Here is a 16,752-nt window from a genome sequence, read left to right on the forward strand (position 1 = left end):
AAAAGGATATTCTTCCCATTATTTTGGGTTGTGGGCCCCCTAAAGCTGCCGAGCATATGAACATGTTGTAAGCCATGGCAAAATGCAAAATGTTTTGAATGACAGGAAATTAGATTTAAAACTGGGAAAAAAATCTGACTTTGCACAGGTCCAACACTGCTTGCGAGCTTGGGGTTGGGGGGGGCGTTGAGGTGGTAGGGTGATACTTGACTAGTACAGTGTTGAGACTTGACTAGGTGAGGGGTGAGGTCTGAAGAGAAGGAATTACAAAAGTTCCTAATATGTATTGCGTCCCAGTGACTGGCTTGCTGTCTCTCTGGGTCTGACAAGCATGCTGTCTCGAGGACAGTGCACTGTTTCGTGCACAGGCAGGTTTGGCTGTCACAGTGGCACAAAGAGCTAAATAACCTTTAGAATGATGTTGTACCCAGACAGAGCTAAATAACCTTTAGAATGGTGTTGTACCCAGACAGAGTTAAATAACCTTTAGAATGGTGTTGTACCCAGGCAGAGCTAAATAACCTTCAGAATGATGTTGTACCCAGACAGAGCTAAATAACCTTCAGAATGATGTTGTACCCAGACAGAGCTAAATAACCTTTAGAATGGTGTTGTACCGAGACAGAGCTAAATAACCTTTAGAACAGTGTTGTACCCAGACAGAGCTAAATAACCTTTAGAATGGTGTTATACCCAGACAGAGCTAAATAACCTTTAGAATGGTGTTGTACTCAGACAGAGCTAAATAACCTTTAGAATGGTGTTGTACCCAGACAGAGCTAAATAACCTTTAGAATGGTGTTGTACCCAGACAGAGCTAAATAACCTTTAGAATGATGTTGTACCCAGACAGAGCTAAATAACCTTTAGAATGATGTTGTACCCAGACAGAGCTAAATAACCTTTAGAATGGTGTTGTACCCAGACAGAGCTAAATAACCTTTAGAATGGTGTTGTACCCAGACAGAGCTAAATAACCTTTAGAATGGTGTTGTACCCAGACAGAGCTAAATAACCTTTAGAATGGTGTTGTACCCAGACAGAGCTAAATAACCTTTAGAACAGTGTTGTACCCAGACAGAGCTAAATAACCTTTAGAATGGTGTTGTACCCAGACAGATTATCAAAAGTACTGCATGTTTGGTAGAAATACTATGATGTTAAAAAATGTATTATGTTTAAAAACATTGCAGATTTTACCATGGTGCAGTTCGACAGCTAAATGAATGCAGCAGAAACACTGCTCATATGAAACTGCTGTGTATATCTGTACACTTTCTACAGGCAGGATTCTGAACCCAGCAGCATAAAACACCAACGCAATGTTGATGACTGTGCAGTGACACCAATGGTTGGAACACATATGACATCACAGGCAGTAACACTGATGGCACACAGCAGTGTTTCTGCTAGATTATTTTCCTAGGGGGGAGCCCCTGGGCCAATAATGCTGGTTGCTAACCAGCAGCCTTTCTATGTTAGTGATTGATGGCTGTTTAACAGTCTGATGGCCTTGAGATAGAAGCTGTTTTTCAGTCTCTCGGTCCCAGCTTTGATGCACCTGTACTGACCTCACCTTCTGGATGACAGCGTGGTAAACAGGCAGTGGCTCGGGTGGTTGTTGTCCTTGATGATCTTTTTGACGTTCCTGTGACATCGGGTGCTGTAGGTGTCCTGGAAGGTAGGTTGTTTGCCCCCGGTGATTCGTTGTGCAGACCGCACCACCACACCATCTGGAGAGCCTTGAGGTTGAGGGCGGTGCAGTTGCCGTACCAGGCGGTGATACAGCCTGACAGGATGCTCTCGATTGTGCTTCTGTAAAAGTTTGAGAGGGTTTTAGGTGACAAGCCAAATTTCTTCAGCCTCCTAAGGTTGAAGAGGTGCTGTTGTGCCTTCTTCACCACACTGTCTGTCTGTGTGGGTGGACCATTTCAGTTTGTACGTGATGTGTACGCCAAGGAACTTTCCACCTCCACTACTGTCCCATTGATGTGGATATGGGGGTGCTCCCTCTGCTGTTTCCTGAAGTACACAATCATCTCCTTTGTTTTGTTGATGTTGGGTGAGAGGTTGTTTTCCTGACACCACACTCTGAGTGCCCTCACCTCCTTCCTGTAGGCTGTCTAGTCATTGTTGGTAATCAAGCCTACTAATGTTGTGTCGTCTGCAAACTTGATGATTGAGTTGGAGGCACACATGGCCACGCAGTCGTGGGTGAACAGGGAGTACAGGGGGGGGGAATGAGCATGCACCCTTGTGGGGTCCCAGTGTTGAGGATCAGCGAAGTGGAGATGTTGTTTCCTACCTTCACCACCTGGGGGCGGTCCGTCAGAAAGTCCTGGACCCAATTGCAGAGGACGGGGTTGAGACCCAGAGCCATAAGCTTAATGATGAGCTTGGAGCGTACTATGGTGTTGAATGCTGAGCTGTAGTCAATGAACAGCGTTCTTACATAGGTATTCCTCATGTCCAGATGGAATAGGGCAGTGTGCAGTGTGATGGCGATTGCATCGTATGTGGACCTGTTGGGGCGGTATGCAACCTGAAGTGGGCCTAGGGTGGCAGGTAAGGTGGAGGTGATATGATCCTTGACTAGTCTCTCAAAGTACTTCATGATGACAGAAGTGAGTGCTACGGGGCGATAGTCATTTAGTTCAGTTATCTTTGCCTTCTTTGGTACAGGAACAATGGTGGCCATCTTGTAACATGTGAGGACAGCAGACTGGGATAGGGTGCGATTGAAAATGTCCGTAAACACACCAGCCAGCGGGTCTGCGCATGCTCTGAAGATGAGGGTTAACATGTTTAAATGTCTTACTCACGTCGGCCACGGAGGAGGATAGGGGGGGCCCGCAGTCCCTGGTAGCGGGCCGCGTCGGTATTACCCTCAAAGAGGACAAAGAAGGTGTTTAACTTGTCTGGAAGCAAGACGTCGTTGACCGTGACATGGCTGGTTTTCTTTTTGTATTCCGTAATTGCCTGCACACTCTGCCACATATGTCTCGTGTCTGGCCTGTTGTGTTGTGACTGCATTTTGTCCCTATACCGACATTTCACTTGTTTGATTGCCTTGCGGAGGGAATAACTACACTGTTTATATTCAGCCATATTCCCCCGACTTCTTTCCATGGTTGAATGTGGTGGTTCGCGCTTGAAGTTTTGCGCGAATTCCGCTGTGTATCCACAGTTTCTGGTTGGGGTAGGTTTTAATAGTCTCAGTGGGTACAACATCTCCAATGCAATTCCTAATAAACTCACTCACCGAGTCAGCATATAAATCGATGTTACTGTCTGAGGCTTCCCGGAACATTTTCCAGCCCATGTGATCAAAACAATCTTGAAGCGTGGATTCCGATTGGTCAGACCAGCACTGAATGGTTCTAGTCACGGGTACATCCTGTTTGAGTTTCTGCCTATAGGACGGTATGAGCAAGATTGAGTTGTGGGCGGATTTGCCGAAGGGAGGGTGGCGGAGGTCCTTGTATGCATCGCGGAAGTTAGAAATTTAGGTAGCTTTGTTAAAATCCCAAGCTACGATAAACGCAGCCTAGGATATAAAGTTTCCAGTTTACATAGAGTCCAGTGAAGTTCTTTCAGGGCCGTCAAGGTCTCTGCTTGGCTTTGGGGGGGGGGGTATACACGGCTGTGACTATAATCAAAGAGAATTCTCTCGGGAGTTAATGCGGTCGGCATTTGATTGTAAGGAATTCTAGGTCAGGTGAACAAAAGGACATCAGTTCCTGTATGTTGTTAATGTTACACCATGAGTCGTTAATCATGAGGCATACACCCCTGCCCTTCTTACCAGAGAGATGTTTGTTTCTGTTGGCGCTCCGCATGAAGAAACCAGTTGGCTGTATCGACTTTGACAACATATCCCAAGTGAGCAATGTTTCTGTGAAACAGAGAATGTTACCATCTCTGATGCCTCTCTGGAAGGCAACTCGTCACCTAATTTCGTCCACCTTGTTGTCTAGAGACTGGACATTGGCGACTAATATGCTCAGAAGCAGTGAGTGTTGTGCTCACCTTCTAAGTCTAACCAGGAGGGCGCACCGTCTGCCTCACCTGCAGTGACAATATTGTTTTGGGTCGGCCTCTGGGATTAGATCCAATGTACAGGGTGGAGGTCCGAACAAAGGATCCCCTTCTGGAAATTATTCGTAATGTTGGTAAGGTGACGTCGCTCTTATATTCAATAGTTCTTCCCGGCTGTATGTAATAACACTTAAGATTTTCTGGGCTAACAATGTAAAACATAATACATTAAAAAAAAACAAATTACTGCATAGTTTCCTAAGGACTTGAAGCGAGGCGACCATGTCCGTCAGCGACATCTTGTTGAGCATTTTTTTCAGCCACTCAATAGCAGGCTAACCCACTAAAACCTTCAAACTCAATCAGACACTAACAAGCTAGCCATACACTCTCAGATAAAGGGTACGGTTAGGGTATAGTATTGTTCAATGGGGCACAAAAATATCAAAATATACACAATGTACACTGAGGTACACATATGATCTCAGATGGTACTGTTCGGTACATTTTATAGTACATGTGCAGATAACCTAGTAGAATGGTACATTTGTGTGACACTAAAGAGCTGTAATTAATATTGTAGCAAACTTAACCCAACACTGAGCGACCTTGTCAAGTGGTACGGACCTCTTGGTGTAATGGTTAAGGTCTGGATGGACCCAGGTTCGAGTCCCGGTCAGGGCTACCCCACAAATTCATTCCATTGTTGTCAGTAGTGGGATGGCGTAGAGGCGTATACTGTACATGTGAGGGACTTGATATAGAGAAGAGGTACATTTTTGTCACTTAAAAGGAACAAATGGTACACTATTGTCTCTTTTAAGGTACAAACTGCATGGGTACAACTATGCACCTGTAACTAATGGTAAAATGGACGTACCTTACTGGGTACCACTACAGTGATAAGCATTTGTACAATTCTGTACCTTTTTTTCTGAGTTTATGGCAGTCAATGATTGACAGGATGTAGCATTGTTAATAGGCTATTCCACAGTGTAGCACTTAAAAGGGGGATTTGGATGGTTAGAAAATGCACATTAATCAACTTCTGAGCATTTTTTTGTATTACCTTTGGGAGGGTGTTAAACAAAATAAACATACCACAAGTGTACCACTCCTGAAATGACAACACAATTTAGGATGTTCACCCACTGTTCTTAGAACGCTGGAAAATATGACTATCCTCAAAAGGGCAACTACTTAATCATGTTTATAAGACCTTTTTCTAACCCTTATGTCATTAAAATAGACAAAAGTATTTGTCACTGTGTTGGTATAACCTTGTATTTCCCTGTATTGTTGTTATAAATATGTTATATCATTGTAACCGTTGCTAGTACCTGTTTCAGTGGTGCTGTTTTTGTCTAATCTCTGCTGATTTTACAATTTGGAGATTAGCTTCTATTTTGCATTTTTCGCGGTTTGGACAAATTACTATCAACTTGATCTATAAGTCATTTAAATCCAGGCAAGTCCAATTTCATATTCCTGTCACGGCAATTCGCCAATCTTGTGAGGATTTCGTTCTGTGGCAATATAAAATGAAGACGTTGAAAATACACCAAGGATTTTGAAGTGACTGATGTTCACGGGGAGTTATTCAATTCTTTGTGTGTATATATACAGTACCAGTCAAAAGTTGGGACACACCTACTCATTCAAGAGTTTTTCTTCATTTTTAAAAAAAAAATTCTACATTGTAGAATAATAGTGAAGACATCAAAACTATAAAATAACATATATGGAATCATGTAGTAACCAAAAAAAGTGTTAAACAAGTCCAAATATATGTTATATTCTTCAAAGTAGCTTTGCACATCCTTGGCATTCTCTCAACCAGCTTCACCTGGAATACTTTTATGCTGAGCACTTGTGGGCTGCTTTTCCTTCACTGTACAGTCCAAATAAATCCAAACCATCTCAATTGGGTTGAAGTGGGTGATTGTGGAGGCCAGGTCATCTGATGCAGCACTCCATCACTCTCCTTCTTGGTCAAATAGCCCTTACACAGCCTGGACGTGTGTTGGGTCATTGTCCTGTTGAAAAACACATGAAAGTCCCGCTAAGCTGTGAAGCATTTATTTGGGCTGCAATTTCTGAGGCTCTGCAGCAGAGGTAACTTTGGGTCTTCCTTTCCTGTGACTGTCCTCATGAGAGCCAGTTTCATCAAAGTGCTTGATGTTTTTTTGCGACTGCACTTGAAGAAATGTTCAACGTTCTTGCAATTTTCCGCATTGACTGACCTTCATGTCTTAAAGTAATGATGGACTTTTCCTTTCTCTTTGCTTATTTGAGCTGTCCCATCTCCACAGAGGAACTCTGGAGCGCTGTCAGAGTAACCATTGGGTTCTTGGTCACCTCCCTGACTAAGGCCCTTCTCCCCTGATTGCTCAGTTTGGCCGGGAGGCCAGATCGAGGAAGAGGTTTGGTGGTTCCAAACTTCTTCCATTTAAGAATAATGGGGGCCACTATGATTTTGGGGACCTTCAATGCTGCAGTAATGATTTGCTACCCATCCACAGATCTGTGCCCCGATACAATCCTGTCTCGGAGCTCTACGGATAATTATTTTGACCTCATTGTTTGGTTTTGCACTGTCAACCATATATAGACAAGTGTGTGCCTTTCCAAATCATATTAAATCAATTTAATTTACCACAGGTAGACTCCAATAAAGTGGCAGAAACATCTCAAGGATAATGAATGGAAAATGGAAGCACCTGAGCTCAATTTTGAGTCTCATAGCAAAGGGTATGAATACTTATGTAAACAGGGTATCTGTTTTATATTTCTAATACAGTGGGGCAAAAAAGTATTTAGTCAGCCACCAATTGTGCAAGTTCTCCCACTTAAAAAGATGAGAGAGGCATAAGTATTTGGTCAATAACAAATGTTTATCTCAATACTTTGTTATATACCCTTTGTGGGCAATGACAGAGGTCAAACGTTTTCTGTAAGTCTTCACAAGGTTTTCACACACTGTTGCTGGTATTTTGGCCCATTCCTCCATGCAGATCTCCTCTAGAGCAGTGATGTTTTGGGGCTGTTGCTGGGCAACACAGACTTTCAACTCCCTCCAAAGATTTTCTATGGGGTTGAGATCTGGAGACTGGCTAGGCCACTCCAGGACCTTGAAATGCTTCTTACGAAGCCACTCCTTCGTTGCCCGGGCGGTGTGTTTGGGATCATTGTCATGCTGAAAGACCCAGCCACGTTTCATCTTCAATGCCCTTGCTGATGGAAGGAGGTTTTCACTCAAAATCTCACGATACATGGCCCCATTCATTCTTTCCTTTACACGGATCAGTTGTCCTGGTCCCTTTGCAGAAAAACATCCCCAAAGCATGATGTTTCCACCCCCATGCTTCACAGTAGGTATGGTGTTCTTTGGATGCAACTCAGCATTCTCTGTCCTCCAAACACGACGAGTTGAGTTTTTACCAAAAAGTTATATTTTGGTCTCATCTGACCATATGACATTCTCCCAATCTTCTACTGGATCATCCAAATGCTCTCTGGCAAACTACCGACGGGCCTGGACATGTACTGGCTTAAGCAGGGGGACACGTCTAGCACTGCAGGATTTGAGTCCCTGGCGGCGTAGTGTGCTACTGATGGTAGGCTTTGTTGCTTTGGTCCCAGCTCTCTGCAGGTCATTCACTAGGTCCCCCAGTGTGGTTCTGGGATTTTTGTTCACCGTTCTTGTGATCATTTTGACCCCACGGGGTGAGATCTTGCGTGGAATCCCAGATCGAGGGAGATTATCAGTGGTCTTGTATGTCTTCCATTTCCTAATAATTGCTCCCACAGTAGATTTCTTCAAACCAAGCTGCTTACCTATTGCAGATTCAGTCTTCCCAGCCTGGTGCAGGTCTACAATTTTGTTTCTGGTGTCCTTTGACAGCTCTTTGGTCTTGGCCATAGTGGAGTTTGGAGTGTGACTGTTTGAGGTTGTGGACAGGTGTCTTTTATACTGATAACAAGTTCAAACAGGTGCCATTAATACAGGTAACGAGTGGAGGACAGAGGAGCCTCTTAAAGAAAAAGTTACAGGTCTGTGAGAGCCAGAAATCTTGCTTGTTTGTAGGTGACCAAATACTTATTTTCCACCATCATTTGCAAATAAATTCACTAAAACTCCAATAATGTGATTTTCTGGATTTTTTTTCCTAATTCTGTCTGTCATAGTTGAAGTGTACCTATGATGACAATTACAGGCCTCTCTCATCTTTTTAAGTGGGAGAACTTGCACAATTGGTGGCTGACTAAATACTTTTTTGCCCCACTGTAAATTTGCAAACATTACTAAAAACATGTTTTTGTTTCGTCCTTATAGGGTATTGTTTGTAGATTGATGAGGATTTTTTATTTATTTAAAAAAATATATGGCTATAACGTAACAAAATGTTGAAAAAGTAAAGGGGTCTGAATACTTTCCGAATGCACTCTATGTGATAAGAGCCTAGCAGATTATATATATGGATCAATGAAATGACTGTTAGCACCATAGAGATTTTATCTTTATTCACTTCTGTGGATAATTCGACCAGACTACAAAAAGAGAGACAGCTGGAAGCCAGTATGATTTTCCAGATTATTAGAATAAACCAGATCGACAGGGGACCAAGTCCACACTCTGGTTTCCCACTGGCTCCTGTAGAAACCCGGCAACTGGATGTGGTTGTCCCAAAATGTCCTCCTGTGGGGGGAGAGAGTTGGCTGGTTTCAGGCTGTAGTGTTGTGAATTCCTGTTTACTGTTTGCTGTATTTTTAGATATTGTTTGTTTATATTTGAGGCGCTGAGACTGAACCAATGTCTTGCCTCACGGTTTTATTTTGGTCATCTGCACGTCATCTGACGCCACAGTGTGGGGAAGACAGACAGACGGATAAGAGATAGGCAAACAGATAGGAGAAATCATACAAGGCAACAAACAAGTTACCCCACATTTTTACACTATATAAACTGTGAATGGCAATCAACTGTGGCTGAGACACTATCTGGTGTGGAGTGCTCTCTCTCTCTCTACTGGAAGCATGTCCAGCATGTCCAACATCAAAACAACCATTGCACCTGTCTTGACCTTTGAAGTTCGTAGGAAGGTCATAAATCACATCTAACGAAGAACAAATCTGTGAACTTTCCTCTCACTGACCTACAGTAAGTGTCAATTTCAGAGAGTGTGAAAGTGTCCATTTCAGAAGACCATTTCAGCAGGCGCACTGCTCCTGTGGTTTGGGATTGACAGACAGTATTGGGACACTGTGTGCTCAGGTTTGGGATTGACAGACAGTATTGGGACACTGCGTCCTCAGGTTTGGGATTGACAGACAGTATTGGGACACTGTGTGCTCAGGTTTGGGATTGACAGACCGTATTGGGACACTGCGTCCTCAGGTTTGGGATTGACAGACAGTATTGGGACACTGCGTCCTCAGGTTTGGGATTGACAGACAGTATTGGGACACTGTGTGCTCAGGTTTGGGATTGACAGACAGTATTGGGACACTGCGTCCTCAGGTTTGGGATTGACAGACAGTATTGGGACACTGTGTGCTCAGGTTTGGGATTGACAGACCGTATTGGGACACTGCGTCCTCAGGTTTGGGATTGACAGACAGTATTGGGACACTGCGTCCTCAGGTTTGGGATTGACAGACAGTATTGGGACACTGTAGGAATGGGGCCTGAGACAGGGTGTGTGTGTGTGTGTGTGGTGAGGAGGAAGCTAAGGGAAGTTAAATAGGTGGGTCACATTTCACACAGAGATTGGGGCTCCCGAGTGGCATAGCGGTCTAAGGCACTGCATCTCAGTGCTAGAGGCGTCACTACAGACCCTGGTTTGATTCCAGGCTGTATCACAACCGGCCATGATTGGGAGTCCCATAGGTTGGCGCACAAATTGGCCCAGCGTCGTCCGGGTTTTGCCAGGGTAGGCCATCATAGTAAATAAGAATTAGTTCTTAACTGACTTGCCTAGTTAAATAAAGGTTAAATAAAAAAATGTTTAAAAAATTAAATTATCGAGAACGCTGTGGAGAACGCATGCATGCATCACCCTGGGCAACCATTCCTCACTCCAGCAGCTGAGCTGAGGGGCAACACACACATTGAGAGGATGATGTATTTTGCATCTACCATACATCTGAGTCAGGGAGATAAGAGATAGAGAGAGGAAGAGAGCAGGGTAATTGCCTCCTGCAAGGGCAGAAGGGGATTCGCTGTTAGCTGAGTTAGCAGTGTGTCAGGGGAGGGGAATTACAATGTGATAGAACCTACTAGACAGGCTTCTAGAATCAATCATTATATTGAAGACATTGTCACGATCTATTATTTATCTTCACACAGGAAATGATATCACCTTCTCTTTTCTTTATCATCATAGCTGTTGTTATTAACTCTTTAATAGGGTGAAAATAATTCAGTATTTAGCAGGGAAGTTCAGAGAACTACAGATGAATCAGCATGCTATGATTGAATGCGAAAATGAGAGGTAGACTGTCAGGAAAAGAGAGAACGTCCTGGTTAGAGGGCAGGATATGGGTAACCGCATAAGAGTGCAGGCTATTAACCACAGTGAGGCACTAATCTGTCCTTATGACAAGTATAACCCCAGAACCGGAGTGGTGAGCACTTTCTTTCTCTTCACCATCTTGCTCTCTGTGTGTTCCTCCCTCTCTCCCTCTCTCCCTCTCTCTTTCTTCAGAGTTCCTGTGTTACACTATGTTGGCATCAGAATGGGCAGTCAGTGCCAGCACTTGGTCTCCAAGCAACCAGACACCTCCAGCTTTATCTGTAGCAGAGGCTGACCTTAAATAAATATATGACCTGTCAGCCACCCAGGCCCAGGACTGTATTTTTACACTGCCAGTACCGCAAAAAACACGGTAACACACACGTACTGGCAGAAACATTACACAGTAAACTCACACACAATCATGCACACCACATGCACACAGACCAACAAATATCCACATATTATAATATACTGCATATCCAAACCCAGTTTACACAAGGCAAGTCAACAGGAAAGTGTGAAGAATTCTATTAAATTGTTTCCCCTGTGGCTCTCAGAACCCAGCGGTGCTCTGGCTGTAGACTGTTGTTTGTCTCCTTTGGGTTACAGTCAGCTACAGTGGCTGAAATACACACTATATTTTACAGCTGCGTGCTCATACTATACTCTGTTTTATTATACGAGGTGTTATTAAATTCTGTTCTGCTCAGCTCTATTCTATCAGAAAATAGAACCATGAGGATCTACTTATGTGTTTGAGTATGTCTCAGCAGTATTCACAGATACAGTTGAAGTCGGAAGTTTACGTACACTTAGGTTGGAGTCATTAAAACTAGTTTTTCAACCACTCCACAAATTTCTTGTGAACAAAAAATTCCGGAACATGAGATCATGACTTTAGAAGCTTCTGATAGGCTAACTGTCATAATTTGAGTCAATTGGATGTGTACCTGTGAATGTATCAGCCAGGACCTCAGAATTTTTTTTGTAGACCTCCACAAGTCTGGGTCATCCTTGGGAGCAATTTCCAAATGCCTGAAGGTACCACAAACAATAGTACGCAAGTATAAACACCATGGGACCATGCAGCCGTCATACTGCTCAGGAAGGAGACGCCTTCTGTCTCCTAGAGATTAACGTACTTTGGTGTGAAAAGTGCAAATCAATCCCAGAACAACAGCAAAGGACCTTGTGAAGATGCTGGAGGAAACCGGTACAAAAGTATCTATATCCACAGTAAAACAAGTCCTTTATTGACATAACCTGAAAGGCCGCTCAGCAAGGAAGAAGCCACTGCTCCAAAACCGCCACAAAAAAAGCCAGACTACGGTTTGCACATGGGGACAAAGATCGTACTTTTTGGAGAAATGTCCTCTGGTCTGATGAAACAAAAATAGAACTGTTTTGCCATAATGACCATCGTTATGTTTGGAGGAAAAGGGGGAGGGTTGTAATTCGAAGAACACCATCCCAACCATGAAGCACGGGGGTGGCAATATCATCCTGTGGGGGTGCTTTGCTGCAGGAGGGACTGGTGTACTTCACAAAATAGATGGCATCATGAGGCAGGAAAATTATGTTAATAGATTGAAGCAACATCTCAAGACATCTGTCAGGAAGATAAAGCTTGGTCGCAAATGGGTCTTTCAAATGGACAAAGACCCAAGGAAACTTCCAAAGTTGTGGCAAAATGGCTTAAGGACAACAAAGCCAAGGTATTGGAGTGGCCATCACAAAGCCCTGACCTCAATCCTATAGAAAATGTGTGGGCAGAACTGAAAAAGTGTGTGCGAGCAAGGAGGCTTACAAACCTGACTCAGTTACACCAGCTCTGTCAGGAGGAATGGGCCAAAATTCACCCAACTTATTGTGGGAAGCTTGTGGAAGGCTACCCGAAAGGTTTGACCCAAGTTAAACAATTTAAAAGGCAATGATACCAAATACTAATTGAGTGTATGTAAACTTCTGACCCACTAGGAATGTGATTAAAGAAATAAAAGCTGAAATAAATAATTCTCTCTACTATTATTTTGACATTTAACATCCTTAAAATAATGTAGTGATCCTAACTGACCTAAAACAGGGCATTTTTACTCTGATTAAATGTCAGGAATTGTGAAAAACTGAGTTTAAATGTACTTGGCCATAAGGTGTATGCAAACTTCCGACTTCAAATGTAAGTCAGATAAAACAGATACTTCTTAATTTAACTGTCCAGCTGTCCTCTTTCTACCCCCCTCCACCCCAACTCCCCCTTAGCCATGCTAGCCTCGCCCTCAAGTGGGTGCTAACAAGACAGCAAGTGTAGCTACAGAAGGTAGTGCTACGTATCAACAGCCATTCTCAGCCAATTCATTCTCAGCCGATTGATTTCTTGCGTCGCGACATTGCAGAGATTTCAATAAAGTTCAGCTTTCTCCAACTTTAGTCCCACCCGGTTCAGCTCCCTCGCCCATGCTCGCAATTCTCAACGGTACCCCCGCACATTCCGCTTCTCTCGCTATCCTTCCATTAAAAGTGAATGGCTGTCACGCCCTGGTCGAAGTATTTTGTGTTTATCTTCATTTATTTGGTCAGGCCAGGGTGTGACATGGGTTTTTGTATGTGGTGTGTATGTAGTGGGATAGTAGCTTAGTGGGGTGTTCTAGGTAGGTCTATGGCTGTCTGAAATGGTTCTCAATCAGAGGCAGGTGTTTATCGTTGTCTCTGATTGGGAACCATATTTAGGCAGCCATATTCTTTGGTTGTGTTGTGGGTGATTGTCCTTAGTGTCTTGATGTCCTTGTGCTGTGTTAGTTGACACAAGTATAGGCTGTTTTCGGTTTTCGTTTCGTTTATTGTTTTGTAGTGTTTTTGTATTGATTCGTGTTACGTTTATTTAATTAAACATGGATCGCAATATACACGCTGCAGTTTGGTCTGCCTTTTCTTTCACCATTAGAAAACCGTTACAGAATCACCCACCGTAAACGGACCAAGCAGCGTGTCAACAGGCAGGAGCAGCCCAAAGAGGAGATGCGTATTAAGGATTTCTGGACATGGGAGGAAATCCTCGACAGGAGAGGACCCTGGGCTAAACCAGGGGAGTGTATCCGCCCAAAGGTGGAACAGGTGGAGGCAGCGAGGAGAGCAGAGTCAGCCGGAGAGAGGAGCCGGCGATATGAGGGAACACGGTTGGCAAGGAAGCCTGAGAGTCAGCCCCAAAAATGTCTTGGGGGGGGGGGGGCTCAGGGAGAGAGTGGCAGTGTCAGGAGTCAGACTTGAGCCAACTCTCCCTGTTTATCGTGAGGAGCCAAGGAGGAGACCAGAGCCGGTGTTGGAGGTAAGCGAAGCAGAGACTGTGAAGGAGTTAATGGGGAAATTGGAGGAGAGAGAAATGAGGGAGTTGCTGTGTTGGTGCTTTTTGCATGGAATTCGCCCGACGGAACGTGTCAGGGATTTGATGGCACCTGGGTCAGCGCTCCATACTCGTCCTGAGAAGGTAGTGCTTAGTCGGCCGGTGAAGTTGGTGCCAGCCTCACGCACCAGGCCTCCTGTGCACATCCCTAGCCTTGCATGTCCTGTGCCAACACTGCTCTCAAGATCTCCAGTACGCCTTCACGGTCTAGCCCATCCTGTGCCACCTCCACACACCAGCCCTCCGGTAGCAGCTCCCCAGGCTTCCTGTGCGTGTCCTCGGCCCAGTACCACCAGTGCCAGCACCACGCATCAGGCATACAGTGCGCCTCGCCTCTCCTGCGCTGCCGGAGCCTCCCGCCTGTTCAGCGCTGTCGGAGCCTTTCTCCTCTCCTGCGCTACCGGAGTCTCCAGTCTGTTCAGCGCAGCCAGAGCTGCCAGCCTGCATGGAGCAGTCAGAGCTGCCAGCCTGCATGGAGCAGTCAGAGCTGCCAGCCTGCATGGAGTAGTCAGAGCTGCCAGCCTGCATGGAGCAGTCAGAGCTGTCAGTCTGCATGGAGCAGCCAGAGCTGTCAGCCTGCATGGAGCAGCCAGAGCTGCCAGCCTGCATGGAGCAGTCAGAGCTATCAGTCTGCATGGAGCAGTCAGAGCTGGCAGTCTGCATGAAGCAGCCAGGTCTGTCAGTCTGCATGAAGCAGCCAGAGCTGTCAGTCTGCAAGGAGCTGTCAGTCTGCAAGGAGCTGCCAGTCTGCAAGGAGCTGCCAGTCTGCAAGGAGCTGCCAGTCTGCAAGGAGCTGCCAGTCTGCAAGGAGCTGCCAGTCTGCAAGGAGCTCCCAGTCTGCAAGGAGCTGCCAGTCTGCAAGGAGCTGCCAGTCTGGAAGGAGATGCCAGTCTGCAAGGAGCTGCCAGTCTGCACGGAGCCGCCAGAGCTGCTAGTCTGTAAGAAGCCGCCAGAGCTGTCAGCCTACATGGAGCAGCCAGAGCCGCCAGTCAGCATGGAGCAGTCAGAGCCGCCAGTCAGCATGGAGCAGCCAGATCTTCCAGATCTGCCAGTCAGCCAGAATCTTCCAGATCTGCCAGTCAACCAGGCTCTTCCAGTTCTGCCAGTCAGCCAGACTCTTCCAGATCTGCCAGTCAGCCGGGATCTGCCAGAACTGCCAGTCAGCCAGGATCTGCCAGTCGGCCAGGATCCGCCAGTCGGCCAGGATCCGCCAGTCGGCCAGGATCTGCCAGTCAGCCAGGATCTGCCAGTCAGCCAGGATCTGCCAGTCAGCCAGGATCTGGTAGATTCATCAACCTGCCGGAGCTTCCTTTCAGTCCTGAGCATCCTTTCACTCCTGAGCATCCTTTCACTCCTGAGCATCCTTTCACTCCTGAGCTTTCTTTCACTCCTGAGCTTTCTTTCACTCCTGAGCTTTCCCTCAGTCCCGAGCTTCCCCTCAGTCCCGAGCTTCCCCTCAGTCCCGAGCTGCCCCTCAGTCCCGATCTGCTCCTCAGTCTATTGGGGTTCAGGGTGAGGACTACTAGGCCATGGTCGGCGGCGAGGGTGGACTATCCAAGGACGCGAGGAGGGACTAAGACAGTGGTTGAGTGGAGTCCACGTCCCGCGCCGGAGCCGCCACCATGGACAGACGCCCACCCGGACCCTCCCTATTGTTTTGAGGTGCGTTCGGGAGTCCGCACCTTAGGGGGGTTCTGTCACGCCCTGGTCGAAGTATTTTGTGTTTATCTTCATTTATTTGGTCAGGCCAGGGTGTGACATGGGTTTTTGTATGTGGTGTGTATGTAGTGGGATTGTAGCTTAGTGGGGTGTTCCAGGTAGGTCTATGGCTGTCTGAAATGGTTCTCTATCAGAGGCAGGTGTTTATCGTTGTCTCTGATTGGGAACCATATTTAGGCAGCCATATTCTTTGGTTGTGTTGTGGGTGATTGTCCTTAGTGTCTTGATGTCCTTGTGCTGTGTTAGTTGACACAAGTATAGGCTGTTTTCGGTTTTCGTTTCGTTTATTGTTTTGTAGTGTTTTTGTATTGATTCGTGTTACGTTTATTTAATTAAACATGGATCGCAATATACACGCTGCAGTTTGGTCCGACTCTCCTTCACCAGTAGAAAACCGTTACAATGGCTTCCGATGTTTCACCGCGTGATGCCAATTGCTAAAGTAAAGTAAATGGGGTGTAAGGAGTGTAATATATTATGTAAATACCCCATATTCTCTGATGACCTCCCATTCTGTCTATACTCAGAGCTGAGATATCACATTGGCTGGCAGAGCAGTGATTGACATGTACAGGGCCAATCAGTTGACAGACCACTTCATTCAAACATGCCCAAGACCAACCCCTTAGTAGTCTTCATCACATGATGTGACCTCGCTAAGAAGAAGTTGTACCTTGATGACCACAGCTAAAGCCAAACATGTATGTGCTTTAGTTTGGGGTTTGTTATGCAGACTAATATAATAATATATGCGACTAGATCAGTCAGATAAGCAACCGTGTCCATTCCTCCCTTCATAAGGTCAATATGTCCTCCTACCCTCTGCCAGTAAGAAGCCTTCTGGAGCATGTCTTAACATGACTAGCACAACGCTGAAGACTGTTTCCTTATTGTCTTTAACGGGACTGGGACTAAGGTGAGTAGAGGGTGGAGGAGGTAGCATAAACACATTACAGTACAGCTCCTAGCACAAGCAAGGCAAGTGTTGTCTGTAGCCTCAACATTCTGTTTCTGAGTCCATACTGCTGAACTAAGACGTTCCATTATATTGACCAGGTACTCCATTGGCTGCTCTAACAA

General features: G+C 45.4%; 1 protein-coding gene and 2 long non-coding RNA genes across 30 annotated transcripts in view; 1 reads left to right on the plus strand and 2 right to left on the minus strand.

The window, feature by feature from the left end:
- The window catches only part of LOC118400251 (solute carrier family 41 member 1-like), a 43,521-nt gene that overhangs the window by 23,370 nt on the left and 3,399 nt on the right, over positions 1-16,752 (minus strand). The gene's annotated exons all lie outside the window — the stretch shown is intronic.
- On the minus strand, positions 177-1,496 carry LOC127910309 (uncharacterized). 5 transcript variants are annotated; one of them, XR_008074276.1, is made up of 4 exons: positions 1,093-1,496; positions 751-1,054; positions 485-598; positions 177-446 (listed from the first exon to the last, which is right to left on the minus strand). It is a non-coding gene; the product is annotated as an uncharacterized LOC127910309 (long non-coding RNA). The 5 variants fall into 5 exon arrangements; XR_008074273.1 differs by having other exon boundaries at positions 485-674; XR_008074274.1 differs by lacking the exon at positions 485-598.
- Positions 8,775-11,301, plus strand: LOC127910310 (uncharacterized). Its single transcript, XR_008074277.1, has 3 exons — positions 8,775-9,313; positions 9,355-9,395; positions 9,478-11,301. It is a non-coding gene; the product is annotated as an uncharacterized LOC127910310 (long non-coding RNA).

This window comes from Oncorhynchus keta, chromosome 21 (assembly GCF_023373465.1).
Source record: "Oncorhynchus keta strain PuntledgeMale-10-30-2019 chromosome 21, Oket_V2, whole genome shotgun sequence".
Lineage (NCBI taxonomy): Eukaryota > Metazoa > Chordata > Actinopteri > Salmoniformes > Salmonidae > Oncorhynchus > Oncorhynchus keta.